The following is a 14,694-nucleotide window of genomic DNA, read 5'->3' as shown; positions in this document are numbered from 1 at the left end:
TCAGTTCAGTTCAGTTCAGTTCAGTTCAGTTCAGTTCAGTTCAGTTCATGGACTTCAAAGGCAGCCTTTCCAAGCAAAGAAATTTAGTCTGAAGCTGAGAGAAGTCAATTTGATTCAGTCAGCTTGTAGAGGAGTTTGAAGAGCTGAGTTGAACCAGCCAGCTGAATTCAGAAAGACCTAGAAATGGTGAGTTACTCAGCAGTAAGTCTCAGAGGCTGAAACTTTCTAGGCCTAGTTTAGCAGAAAGAGGCTGAAGCTGAGCTCTTCAAGGTCTGGGCTTGTGAAAGATTCTACCAAGGCTAGAAGATTCTAGTCCCAGGCATAGGAGTAGTTAGAGCAAAAATGAAAATTCTCCAGGCTCAACCCTAGTCGTGTATTTGCACAGCTTGAGTGTGGCTCTCATCTCATCACTTCATCTGAGGAAACACAATCCACATTTACATAGTGATATGTAGGATCCAGAAGTAGAAATTTTCCTTCATATTATATTGCCTGTATAGTTTGGCCAGAGTGGAAAAATGACAAGAATTAATGATGTTGAAGAGCTACTAAATGACTCAATAAATAACAGTAGAGAGAGTGTGAATGTTGTGGATAATAGAAGAATAGGGTACAAAGAGTTAGATGGCCTCTGATTGCCCTATTAATGTAGCTCCTGTTGTTTTGTAGGCAGCTATAAGACATTTAAGGCCTGGTGAAAATTGACTTAACTAGTTGGTCCAACTAATGGAACCAGATGTTGGTACAATATAGAAATTAAAAGATGGCAGCATCAAAAGGAAGGCTCTGATGGGGGTGAGACCTTGCCTTTGGTAGGTAAACAAAAGCAAGTCTACAGATGAATGGTTACCCAACATGAGCTTGGTAGTCTAATATCACTGAGGATCATTTAGCTCTGTCTTTCAAACTGTTGAAATCCAGCAACATTGCAGCTTCTTTTGGATTTCTTGTGTTATTAATTTCAATATGAGAATATGTCATTAATTTCAATATGAGGTTTAGAAGTGTTCCCTCTTCAAAGAGGCTAAGTGCAAAGAATATTAATTGCTATGCTATTATTGTAGCCACATTTACCTTAAATCATTAGAAGGTGTTCAAAATAGCTCAGTTTATGAGTAGATTTTGAGAAGTCAAGTTCTCTTCATGGACATTTAATTCTGTTTCAATATTAATTTCTCAGATTTCTTTTGTGCATCAAACAAATTAAGATGCTTATTGGATCTACCAAAATTTTAGAGATGAATTTTCTATTTAAAGATTTCAATATTGCTTTACAGAATAGCATGTTGTAAATAAAATTGGAGTTTTATTAGCTTAAAGCTGGGCATTTGCAAATATTAAAACTTAAGGAGATGGTATGTAATAACCCATAAACTTTCAGTTGTTCAATTTGGATGTAATTGCTAGCATCCCCCCCCCTTCTCTAAAATGGAGAGACTTGTGGCTCAAAATTGATTTCTTTCTTTCTGGTTCAGTGTTGGTAATGCACATGAGGCTAGCATGCTGTGTTGCTAGTTCCATGCAGTTTATATGGGGTTGATTTGCCAAACAAAGTTTTTTGTTTTGTTTTGTTTTGTTTTGTTTTGTTTTGTTTTGTTTTGTTTTGTTTTGTTTTGTTTTTTAAGAGCATTTTGTGAGAACGTACCATATAGATTTCCATAATGGTTGTATGTACCACCCACAGGGCTCAAGTGTGGGTGGCTCAAGTGTTCTTACTTTATATTCTTGAAAATTGTTTCTTTAATTTTTATGGTAGTCATAACATAAATATCTCATCTTCATTTATTTTGCATTTCTTGAAAAATGAAGTTGAACTTTGTTCATGTATCTGTTGGCTATTACTATGTCTTCTTTGAGATATGTCTATTCAATACCCTTGTTCATTTTTAAAACCGATTATTTATTTTTTCCATCGAGGTGGATGAATTGAATGGTGTAAGGCAACATCAGCTGAGAATTTTTAGAATTAGGAGCACAGTAAAGAAAAAGAATAAAACTGAGATTTCTGGTTTACACAGCTTTCCTCTGCCAGCCCTTGCTTTGTGTGTATTAGCATATATTCTCCTTGGATTCAGAGACAGCTCAATTACTCTTCAGTAATCTTGTTTATTCAAATGTGAAGTAGATTGGTTTTATCTACAACCAGAGTATCCTTAATTAAGATAAAGCTGTAATGGATAAACATATTATTCCCCTTTCTTATTAGGAGAGGTCTCTTAAGGACACAACAACCATCTTATATGAATGAGCTAGGAATGGCCCTGTCACAGACTAGCTGTAGAGCCCATTGAGACCTTTGAAATCACATTGGGTAAGTGTTGCCTTTTTCAGCTTTACATAAATCTGGCTCAGGATTATGCAGAACCATAACAGGTTGTTCTTCCACTGCATAAAGGACAAAGAAGGTCATTACCATTGAATACGTGCTTTTGAAGAATATCACACATGATGGGCTGTGTGACCTCTAGGATTTTCTACCTCTTTCCAATCTCCTCTGCAGCCATGATGGGCTGTGTGACCTCTAGGATTTTCTACCTCTTTCCAATCTCCTCTGCAGCCATGACCTCATCCTCAATCTAAGGAAATCCTCTTTGTTGTCCCTGTGCTGACTAGCCTTTTAAAACCTTCTAGGCTCTACAAAAAGGTTTTGAGGTAATGAATAGGCCAAAGATGCCATGGGAACCTAAGGAAATTCAGGATTCCAGAGAATGGTCCCAAGAAAATACCAGTCTTGTGTAGGAGGAAGATAGTAGTGTGAAACCGTTCCACAGAATAGCTGTTCCTCTTTGTTAGGTGTTTCTTAGCAGTGAAGGTCATGATCCTTAGTCTATTTGCACAAGCCCTTTACTTGTGTGGGACAGAGGCATCATGGCTGTTTCTTCCCCCCTTTCTCCCTGTGTATCAGAAAGAATATCCCCACAATATTTTATACCAACTTTAAAATCACCTCACACATTTAGCTTCTCTACATAGATTTGTCTACGTTTCTGTCATCACCGTATTCACCCAGAATCAAATTAAGATATATGGAGAGGCAAATATGTATTCATTGAGTTTCTGTGAAGTGGTTACTCAGATTACTAGGCAATTAAATTATTAAATATTTTAGTATATTAAAACAATATAACACACAAATAATTAAACCCATGCAAATCTCCTCCCAGTAGCTAATGTGTCCCCTTTCTGTCTTCCCTTGTGTCCCTCCCCCATGTGTTACCTCACCCCACCCTGATCCTCAAACCAACATCAAAAGCTCTTGGCAAAGCTGGAATACTCTAAGGTCATCACCTCTGTTTTTCCTTACGTATGGGTTTAAAAGTATTTTTAGAGCCCTTCATTTCCCTTGTATTTGGTGTTACCTGTCCCAGCCAACAATGTAGTGATATTAGCTTAAAGTTCTTATTGTCACTATTTTCATAGCAAACACTGAGGTAATCCATACATAAATTAATGAATAACTGATTTCATAACTATTTCAAGGTAACATGGAATTCTTTCAAAGTAAAATTGAATAACATTTTTAACATTTTCTATTTCAGGATAATAATTTGTAAGCCTTCATTTTCCTTGACAGATCTACCTAAGACTGAGTACTAAGAAGTCAAAAGCTGCATTATATCTTTCAATAAGTAGTATCTTTTCTTTCAGGAACATCAGACTTCTCTATGCTCTGTCTGAACTTTGTAATTGCTTTTGAACCCTTAACCAGATGTCAGGAATAGCAATGAATTCAAAGATTCAAAGGCAAAGAGAAAGCTTTTTCACTACTTGCCTTGAAGCCAGTTGCATCTTAAATTGGTGAGAAAATATAAGTAAGCCCCAAACAATGATAGCCATGGGTACCATACTATGAGGAGCCCCCAAACATTGATAGCCATGGATACTATACTATGAGGAGCTGGAGATGTGAGGGAAAGTTTCTCAAGATAATTGTGTCTTATGATTCTACTCGGTACTTCCTTTTCCTTCTAAATTCATATAAGAGGCAAATATATGACATGAGGAAAGAAAGAGAGAGAGAGAGAGAGAGAGAGAGAGAGAGAGAGAGAGAGAGAGAGAGAGAGAGAGAGAGAGAGGGATGTTGGGGGATGAGTGTGCTTCAGTTCCAACCTGACCAGTAGATACAATTTATATCCAACTGTATGCCTCACCCTTTCCTTCTTGAATTAATGCTGGACATGTGTATTATGTAATATAACCATATTTCCCCCACTACCATCTCTTGTTCCCCGACCAGTAAAACGCTGTTTCATCCCAACGTGTCCCCCATCTTTGTTTGTTCCCTGTTTTTGAACCCTAGAATTTGATGAGGGCATGCTTAAACTAGGATGTTTTAGGAGTTATTTCCTGCAGCAATGGCTACTTAGCAGTGGCTACACTACTGGACAAATTGGCACTCAAACCCACAGGAATCATTAACTGCCAATAGTTCCTTAGACCTGAGCCTTTTTCCTGTTCATTGGGAAACAATGGTGGGTATAAATTTGATGCACAGACATACATGCAGGGAAAACACACATATGCATAAAGTAAAATAAAAATAAAAGTAATTTAAAAGAGATTCTTGTGACAAGACAGTACATATTTTCCTTCATGAATAAATGAAGATAATTTTCTTTTCTAAGCAATTTCTCAAGAAATAAAAGTGTGAGACATACCTGAAGATGTTTAGAATCATGCACTTTAGACAAAAAAGAAAGGGAAATCTAAAACCATTATGATGTTTTTGTATTATCAGCTGTGCTGCAAATCCTGCCTTCTTGAAGAAGCTGAAAGTATCCATTCCAGGTTGCTCCTTAATTAGAGACACTTATATTCTCTTAGTGACGATAAAAGAAAAAGGCCAATTTCAAGGAAATTTCTGGAATTATAAACCAAAAAAAAAAAAAAAATACAGAGTGGAGGCACACATTTAGTATAGAATGACATTCGGAAAGGACTTTTCATTTCTTCCTTATTTTATTGTTTTCTAGACAGCAATAAACTTTCTTAAAGGGAACCAGGACAAAAAATAAAAATTATGGATTTGTTAGTCGCACACAAAACTAATTGTGAAAATCCAAATGGTGTATTCTAAAATACAAGGAGTTTAAGATGAGTTACTATTTTCCTCTAGTCAGAAACAGTAATTGTTCTCACAGGGTGTGGGAGACAGACTAACTTTACTTGATGCCAGCATGTCCTCAGCAGGCCGGTGGAGGTAAGTGAGTGTCAAAAGGCCAGGAAGGTTTGCAACATAAAATTATAAAAGGTGAGCCTGATTTGAATTAATATGATTCAGACTTGTATTGAATTACTGACATAAATCATGGGCAAGTATTTCAAGCTTGCTAGTCAACAGTATTAGAATTTGAAAGAACTACAGCATTGTCTCCATGTAGAATCCCCTCCCTCTCTGCTCCTATCCACTAGCCTTGTGATTCTGTTCCTTTATCTAACACAGAAAGTGTGTAGGGAAGGATGGAAAGAACAAAGCTATGTGTCATAGAGTTCTTCTTCATGTTAAGCTGAAATATCATTTCTCGTAGCATGTTCCTGCTTTCTAGCTTGTGCAATTAAAATGATTTGATCTCAGGACATACTCAAAATTAGCAGTCATGTAGTTTGCAGTTCTTTCTGTCTTTAGAATAACCTCCATGAAATGTTTAAACTTTCCTTATAGTGTGTGGATCTCAGAGCCTCCTCCTACTCCTGCTTGTCTTTGAAGAGTTCTTAAGTCGCTCAGCATCTCATCTAAAAAGCCACTCAGTTTTCCCCCTAGGTAGAAAACAATTTCTGACACTTAGTGATAATCCCCTGCACAATGCCCATCAGTGACCATATGCAAATATTCTTTTGAATAAGTTTAAGAAACAATGTTCAGAGCAGAGCAGGGGGAGGGTATAGGGGGCTTTGGGGATAGCATTTGAAATGTAAATGAAGAAAATATCTAATAAAAAAAAGAAATGTACAGTGCTACAGTTTGAATGTTTGTCTCCTCCAAAATTCATCTTGAAACTTTTTTCAATTTTTTTATTAGATATTTTCTTCATTTACATTTCAAATGCTATCTCAAAAGTCCCCTATACACTGCTCCCCGACCCACCTTCAGCTCCTTGGGTACTTTCTCTAGCTCCTCCATTAGAGTCCCTGTGTTCCATCCAATAAATGACTGTGAGCATCCACTTCTATATTTGCCAGTCACTGGCATATTCTCACATGAGACAGCTATATCAGGGTCCTTTCAGCAAAATCTTGCTGGCATATGCAATAGTGTCTGTATTTGGTGGCTGATTATGGGATGGATCCCGGTGGGGTAGTCTCTGGATGGTCCATCCTTTCATCTTAGCTCCAAACTTTTTCTCTGTAACTCCTTCCATAGGTATTTTGTTCCCTATGTAAGGAGGAATGAAGTACCCACACGTTGGTCTTCCTTCTTCTTGATTTTCTTGTGTTTTGCAAATTGTATCTTGGGTATTCTAAGTTTCTGGGCTAATATCCACTTATCAGTGAGTGCATATCAAGTGACTTCTTTTGTGATTGGGTTACCTCACTCAGGATGATATCCTCTAGATATATCCATTTGCCCAAGAATTTCATAAATTCATTGTTTTTAATAGCTGAGTAGTACTCCATCATGTAAATGTACCACATTTTCTGTATCCATTCCTCTATTGAGGGACATGTGGGTTCTTTCCAGCTTCTGGCTATTATAAATAAGGCTAATTAACTTCTAAGAAGTGGGGTCATCAAAGGCTGGTTAGATCATGAGGGCCCTGCCTCCATTAGAGATATAATGCCTTTATAAAGGAAAGTTCATTTCTTCATGTGATGACACAGATAGCAATGTTTGTTCTTAACTTACCAGAACAAACAGCTTGTAAGAAATACAAGAACGTAAGAAAACAATGTTTCCTTCATAAAATTATCCATATTTAAAGCAGTCTTTCATGGCAATGCAAAATGGATGAAAAGGTATTTTATACATAGAAAGATAGCAGTTTGCACACATTTTGTTATCAATATATATCCTTTGTAAAATAAGGGACTGCCCAAAGCAATCAACATCTGCATTGACAATGAACTGGAAAGACAAAAGCACACATTCTTCAACTTTTAAATATTGCATTGTTTCAAATTACTATTATACAAAATAAACTAAGACTATAGGGCAGCTAACTCATGAAAATAAGACAATCTCTGGTTGTTGTAGTGAGAAGTCTGGTTGGATTGCTGGATTTCTATTTGGTGGTTTTCTGGATTGCTGGTTAGAGACATCCTGACAACAAAGATTGGACTTCCTCCTAAGAACTCATGCCCCATAATCATCAGGAAGTAGTCTAAAGTGATCTATGGCCTCTTTCCCTTCTAACCTTCCTTCTTTCCTACCTAATGTTGGGGCATTGGAAGGGATTAGGTTAGAATAAAGGTGGAGAAAGGTGATTGGTAAAAGAACCCCCCAAAAGTAGGCAAAAACAAAGTCTCTAAGTGTTGCCCAGACATGCTGCAAGGCAGAAGAGAAAACTTGGTTTCTAATGCTGTTGAGGAGATGCTAGGAGATGGTAGTATACTAAGGAATAGATATTCTGTGTCAGGGTGTCAGCAAGAATTTAATGCAGCTGCTGCCATTGTGTTTTCTCCCATTTTGCTTCAAGGGCATCTCTCTCTCTCTCTCTCTCTCTCTCTCTCTCTCTCTCTCTCTCTCTCTCTTTCTTTTTGTCATATTCTTGATCTTTTTTGTCTCCTCCTCCTCTTCCTCCTCCTGCTCCTCTCTCCTCCTTCTCTCCCCTCTTCTATGTCCTCCTCCTTTTTCATATATTCTGTCACAAAATGGTGGAGGTAATGGCTGAGCAAATTACAAGTGGAAATTGAGGGCTCTGATATGTGACTGGGAAAACTGCAGGTAGAGATAGAAGCACTTGAAAAGCAAGTAGTGCCAGAAAAGGGAGAACAAAAATGCTCAAACCCAGTGACTGAGCAAGAGAGCAGGGGCTTTCCACAGAATGAAAGAGGGAAGCAAACCAAACTACGGATCATAGTCATACCCAGTGTACTATGTGTACCTGTGTACAGAGCACTTTCAGTTTCAAGTCCCTGCAGCCCCTGGGCAGGTTGGGGAGCCTGGTGTGCAGCCAGGTGTACAGCCAGGTATACAGCAAACACTGCAGGGCCACCTGGTTAAAGAAAAACACCATTTTGAGAAAAGGGGTTAATCTTGAGCCAAGTGCACTACCAAAGGAGGACTCTGGAATTACAAAATCGCCATTGGTTTTCCCAGTACATATATGCTAATGGTGCTGATCATCATCACAATGAGATAATGTGACCTCCTACAGAAATGATAGATCTGGGGTGTTTTAAAGAGGCTATTGTTTCTTCTGGAGTGCATTCCCTTTATGTTAGACCATGTTAACTAACTGGGGTACCCAAAATAGAATTATTCTACAAGACTTGAAAGGTCTTGTAACAGCTGTGCTCAATGATGGTCAACAGTTATAGTGATTAACATCGTGGAGAAGGAAACCTTGAATACTGAACAATGAAATAGAGCAAAGGAAATGAATAATGTTAAAGATCAATTGCTTGGTGAAGGGCAGAATTCTGACCTATAAGAACAGATTTGATTTGATAATGACACCATAGAACAATGCTGTTTGGTGGTTTAAACCTGGGACAAAATTAAGGAATCGGGGGAAAGTTCCACTTCATTCACCAAGATTGTACAATGTTCTGAGAAAGCCTTCACAGATTTCTTTCAAAGATTGGTTTCAGCAGTAAACAAAACCATGTCACACACTAATGGGAGACAGGTGTTGATAGAGGCTTTGGAATTTGAGAATGCAAATACTGAATCTAAAATAGTTATTAGACCATAAAAAGCATGAACATCACCAATGGATGAGTGGATAAGGAACACAACTGTTATTGTTAGTCATAAGCAAGCATGCCAATATCATAGGGCAAGGTATAGCTAGAGATCTCAGATATCAAAATACCTGGTGTTTTAATTGCAGTCAATTCGGCCACTTACAAAGAAATTGTAACCAAGGTGTGGTAACTGTGAGAAATATGATACTTTCCACTAGAGAAGGGAACAAGCTATTTCTGGAGGCAAAGCGTTCTCTGCCAAAAGAAGGATGAGGCTTCCTCAGGTTTGCAAATACATGGATACATATCTTGCTCTATTCCCCAAAATTCAATGTTACAAAATAGTCACTGGCATTTATAGTTCTTTGCCTTCAGAGACGGTAGTGACATAAGGACAGAAAAGGATAGATTATTGTATCTCCTTGTGAAAGAAAAGAAAAATGTGAATTATTCTATCTCCTTTTAGACTAAGAAAGCAACAAGTCTCACATATTTTACATTGGTAGGTATTATTGTATATTGATAGAAATTTAAGGTTTGATTTGCTACCATATACTGTAAGGTACTGTATATATGCAACTAATTTTAAAAGTTGATGTACAGTTCTAGTCTGTCTCCAGAAAGCTGCTATTGTAAACCTTTTAAGATAATTAAGAAATCCAAGTCAGTTGTTAGTCACCTATAAAAATTCCATTTGTAGTCATGTTAGGTACTAGTTTAGCTAATTACAGAAATAAGCTTTAGTTAGCCTCCTGTATATGGTTTAGAAGCTAAACAGAAAGTACATGGCTAGAAACAAGCAATGTTTGTCTATTCAGATATCCTTTGGGTAGGTGGACCTCAAACACTTCATAGATCTGCAGACTATGACATTATGGTGTTTTAACGATAAAAGGATTTTTTGACAGAGACAGATCAGCTCCTGGCAGCACTCCAGTCTACTTCAAAGAGGATGCTGAGCACCATTGTGGCAAAGATTGTCGGTGGGTAAGGAAAAACTGCCCTTCCCTCAACTGCTGACAGCAGGCAGCAGACTACTGCCTTCCAAGTGCTGGGATTAAAGGCATTTCCCACTCTTAATCTCTTAATCTCAGTTACTATCTCATTATTATGCTTTTCTGAGACAACACAACAGCATGTTCTATTCATTCTGTAAAGTATTCTTGCCATATTAATTGACTCATTTACTAATTCTGCCATTGTTATTCTAAATTAAGTGAAACTTCTTTAAAAATCTGGGGAGGGAGAGAAGGACCTGAGAGAAAGTGGACAGGGTAAGAGGGACCTGATCTGGTATTGGGTAAGGGAAAATGATGGAAGCCCTAAGAGCCAGCAGCAAGAATGGAAACAGGCAACCTGGGAAGGCAGGAGGTTGGGAGTCCTTCCAGAATGAACCAGAGACCTGGGAGGTAAGAGTCTTTCAGGAATCAAAGGGAGGGACCTTAGATGAAATGCCCAATAGTAGGGAGAGGGAACTTATAAGGTCCATTTCCAGCAGGAAAACAGGGCATCAAATGAGGGAGGGGTTGCCATCCCATAGTCACAACTCTGACCCATAATTGTTTCTGTCTGAAAGAACTACAGGGATGGAAATGGAGAGGAGCCCAAGAAAAAGAAGGTCCAGTGACAGGCCCAAAGTGGGATCCAGCTCAAGGGAAGGTCCCAAGGCCTGACACTATTACTGAGGCTATGGAGCACTCACAAAAAGGGACCAAAAATGACTGTACCGCAGAATATTGAACAAGCAGCCAAAAGAGTCAGATGCAGATATTTGCACCCAACCAATGGACAGAAGCAGCTGACCCCTGTGGTTGAATTAGGGAAGTCTGAAAGAAGCTGAGGAGAAGGGCAATCCCTTCTAGGATTGTAGGAGGACCAGTAGTCTCAATTAATCTGGAACTCCCCTCTCCACCCAACCCCTGAGATCTCTTAAACACTGGACCACTAAACAGGCAGTATACACCAGCTGATATGAGGTCCCCAACACACATACAGTAGAGGACTCTCAGGTCTGTGTTCATTCAGAGATGATGCACCTAATCCTCAAGAGACTGGAGGCCCCATGGAGTTTAGAGGTCAGGTGGGGTAGGGCATGGAGACATCCACATGGAGACAGGGGGATGAGGAAGAGGTATGGGATGAGGAACAGTCAGAGGGTGGACAGGGAAGGGGGGATAAAATATGGAGTGTAAAAAATTAATTAATAAATTAATAAAAAAAGAAAAATAATTTACAACAACAATCAAACAAATAAAATATTCTGTCTGTAATTTAATGTATTTAATTATTTAATGAGTGAAGTAAAAAAAGATCAAGGTCCTATCTGTTACATGGATGACATGGCCCCATTCAGGTTTCTATGTCAACATTTCAGAAAACGATGGTGGTATTCAGAATATGCCACAGTAGAACAAAGGACATTTAAAAACTCAAGATGGATTCATATGATGTGAAAATAATAAACAATGAACACTTTAAAGCATCACCATTATATATAAAAAATCTATGATAGTAATAAATAATGCAAATAAAATAACATTGCATAGTTACCCCTTCTTTTAAAAGTTTCAGTATAAAAGAATTGAATTAGAACAGATAATCATTCCAAAATGGTTTGTACAGCACATGGTGCTGAAATCATCCCTGACTGCAACAACATTATTTTGAGATTACAACTTAATAGGTAGTGTCAAATCTACTATTGATATAAGGTAGGGGTGCCAAATTTGAATCTCAGCTTTGGGTACCAAGTAGGTTTTGTATCATCAGTCAATAGTATTGGTTCTGTAGTGAAAAGATTTGATACTATCCTCCAGATAATTCCTTCATTGCTAATACCAACCTAACTAGAAGTAAACAAAAGCAAAGTATGGCAAATACTCGTGAGCGAGGTACTGAAGGGAACACAATAGCAAAGAATCATCAGTACAAATCACTGCAATCTATTGAAAAACAATAAATAAGTCATATCAATTAAAGAGAAGCACAAAAAGCAATTAATAATAGAAATCATCTAGATAGTTCAATCAAAAACATATGAGTGATCCCTGCTGGGTGTATCACCTCTTAAATTATGACATAGCTTGCTTGATTAGAAAGGACTTAGAACTTACAATCACTGGTTTAAAACATCAACCTTTCCACTGACTACCTATGTGGCCTTGGGAAAAAAATCCTTTATTTCCATAAAGCTCACATTTTCTAAATTTTTACTGAGTTCAGTGACACCAACTCTACATGGGGTAACTCAAATGAGACTGTTTCAAACCTTAACGTGCCACTATAATACTTACTTATAACTCTCCTTGCAGTTGGTATTAATCTTTCAGACATTATCTTTGTCCAAATCAGGGAATTTGTTGGTCAATGGTACATGGGATTTGGTGCTAAAACCATGAAGAGCAGTATTATAAGTAGTAGTATCTACCACTTCTTTATGTGTCAAGAAGTATGAAAGGAATCAATCTTACTTAGATGTAGAGAGGACTCTGAGACCACTGAACCATCAATCAATCATTACCAATCTTCTCTGTTGAAAAAAGTTCACTAACCCTTTCCCATATAATATAGATAAATCATCTCAAGGTCAAATAACTCAGCGAATATAAATATGATGCCTTCCACAGAGGGACCCATGCAGAGGAATGGAAATTGGGTTTGAACAGTATTTTTATTTATATCACACCACTGAGTCCTGTGGCTTGGGATTAGCATTTTGAGATTTCAGGAGTAAATAAATGATAGCCAGGTCTACAAACATTATCATTTCCAGAAAATGCCTTTGAAATGAAAGTCCAAAGAAGTCTTAATGTGCCTAAAATTCTACCATAAAATTTATATTTCTTCTTTTTATTTACAAATATGAACAATTTAGTTATTTTATGATATATTCCCCCTTCATCATGTAGGAATTATTTTATTAATTGAGTTAGTTTATTAATTGAGGTTTTTATTACCCTAAAACTCACCAATAGCAATATTCTCATACAAGTTAGTTCCATGATGTTTCATATAATATGTTCATAGTATGCAGAGAATGTAACACAGAGGCAAAGTGGTTACCCAACCGGATAAAATTCCAGGTTTTATTCCTGGCAAAAATTAAAAGGAAAGAGGAAAAAAAAGGAAGGAGAGAAAAAGAAATCAGAAATTGTTTTGCTGAAATCAATTAAAGAAATGCCAATTACTTAGAAACTAAAAATAAATAATGAACTCCTGTCATTAAAGTAATTGAAGAAACTAAACCTCAAAAGAAATAGACAGCATTCAAAATTCTTAAATGTTTATGCTTTAACCACAAATTTTCCAACATTGTTTGTAGATGATATTGTAAGGAAAACAATATTATCATTCAATTTGGAATTTTTCTCAAAAATTAAGGTTTTTGGTGACTCTTGTCAACTCTTCAGATTTCTATTTGTAGTCAACAAGTATGTAAAAGGACATGAGGGTGTGTGTGTGTGTGTGTGTGTGTGCGCGCGCGCGCCAATAAACTAGAAATCTTAGGGAAACAGTTCTGTTTCCCCAAAGCGAATTCTCTAGCTGAATAAGCACCACGTAGGTGAATGAAAATGTCTTTGCAAATGGTTTGAGAATTCTCAAAGCCCTTTTGTGAACATAATTATTTCATTTGGCTACTACAGACAGCAGGTATCAGTAGGTTAATGATTAAATTGAATAAAGAAATGTCATGATTCTGAAGAGTATTTGTTGTTAAATGAGCTGTAAATACCACATTTTTTTATTTGTATGTGGCATTTAAAACCAACGAATAACACTAGACAATAGAATTATGGTTCCTAAGAGTGGTAGATGTACACAGAGAATACGAGTTTTAGTTACATAACAGAGGTAAGACTAAGAGATCTGACATATGAGGTGACTCTAGCGTATTGTATAAAAACACCACAAGACTACCCACAAACACATGTACACATAGAGTCAATGAATTAAAAGCACTCCTTTTTCCAAAAGAGAAAAAAACAGATCTAGGATATTGACAGAATGTAATTGTACAAACAATGTAGCTGTAGACATTAGGTATTGAGGATGGAAGGAGCATTCCCATCAATCACTACCAACAGTCTATAGGAAAAGATGCTATAACCTTGAGCAATGCACATGTAAGTTATAATTTCATTGTGAAAGCCCCAATATTTGTCTAGCATATTAATCACTTTTGTAACGGATGAACAAAATGATAATAACACATTGAAACAACTGCAGTTACAATAAGATCACTAAAGATATTGATAGTGTCCTATAAAAAGTTGGAAGAAATGATAATGTTTCATTACAAAGAAATGCTAATATATATTACAGGAATTTCAATAATATTTAAACATTAGACAGCACAAAAACTATCAGAGCATCACAAGATGCCCCATGAGCATATAGCATTTTTATGTTTTATGTATCAGCTAAAAATAAACAGTTTTAATTAAGAAATAATTGAGGAATCAAAAAAACTAAAAGGCACCTGGCCCTAGAGGCATTGCAGGTGTGGCTGCTGTGTCACATGTGCATCATAGGTGACAAAGAAGAGAGAGGCTATGCCTATGCTCAGTGTTTTGACCTGTGAACATCTAAATGATTAGTAGCCTAACGTTTCCCAGAAAAAAGCTAGCCTGAGATGACCACTGGTTCAATGCCAGGCAGACCCAGATTGACTCCCAGGATGGGGAACAAGCCAAAGACTAGAATTCCTTCCCGGGTCCACAGGTCCCGGGTAGGAGTGAGCCTCAGAGAAATGCATCTCATAACAGGCCACTGAGACATGTTAGGCAAGAGTGAACCAAAGTTGACTGCCTGACTGGCACCACGGAGCCCCAAACAGGGAGCTAGCCT

General features: G+C 37.4%; 1 non-coding gene across 1 annotated transcript; it reads left to right on the top strand.

The window, feature by feature from the left end:
* The first annotated feature begins 14,325 nt into the window (after positions 1–14,325).
* Positions 14,326–14,456, top strand: LOC115032035 (small nucleolar RNA SNORA17). The gene has a single exon (XR_003837682.1). It is a non-coding gene; the product is annotated as a small nucleolar RNA SNORA17 (small nucleolar RNA).
* The last annotated feature ends 238 nt before the right edge of the window (positions 14,457–14,694 follow it).

The sequence above is a fragment of the Mus caroli genome, unplaced genomic scaffold (assembly GCF_978045245.1).
Source record: "Mus caroli unplaced genomic scaffold, Mus_caroli_1 scaffold_11, whole genome shotgun sequence".
In the NCBI taxonomy this organism is placed as follows: domain Eukaryota; kingdom Metazoa; phylum Chordata; class Mammalia; order Rodentia; family Muridae; genus Mus; species Mus caroli.
The sequence above is the reverse complement of the archived record's forward strand: the minus strand, read 5'-3'. Positions and strand labels throughout refer to the sequence as shown.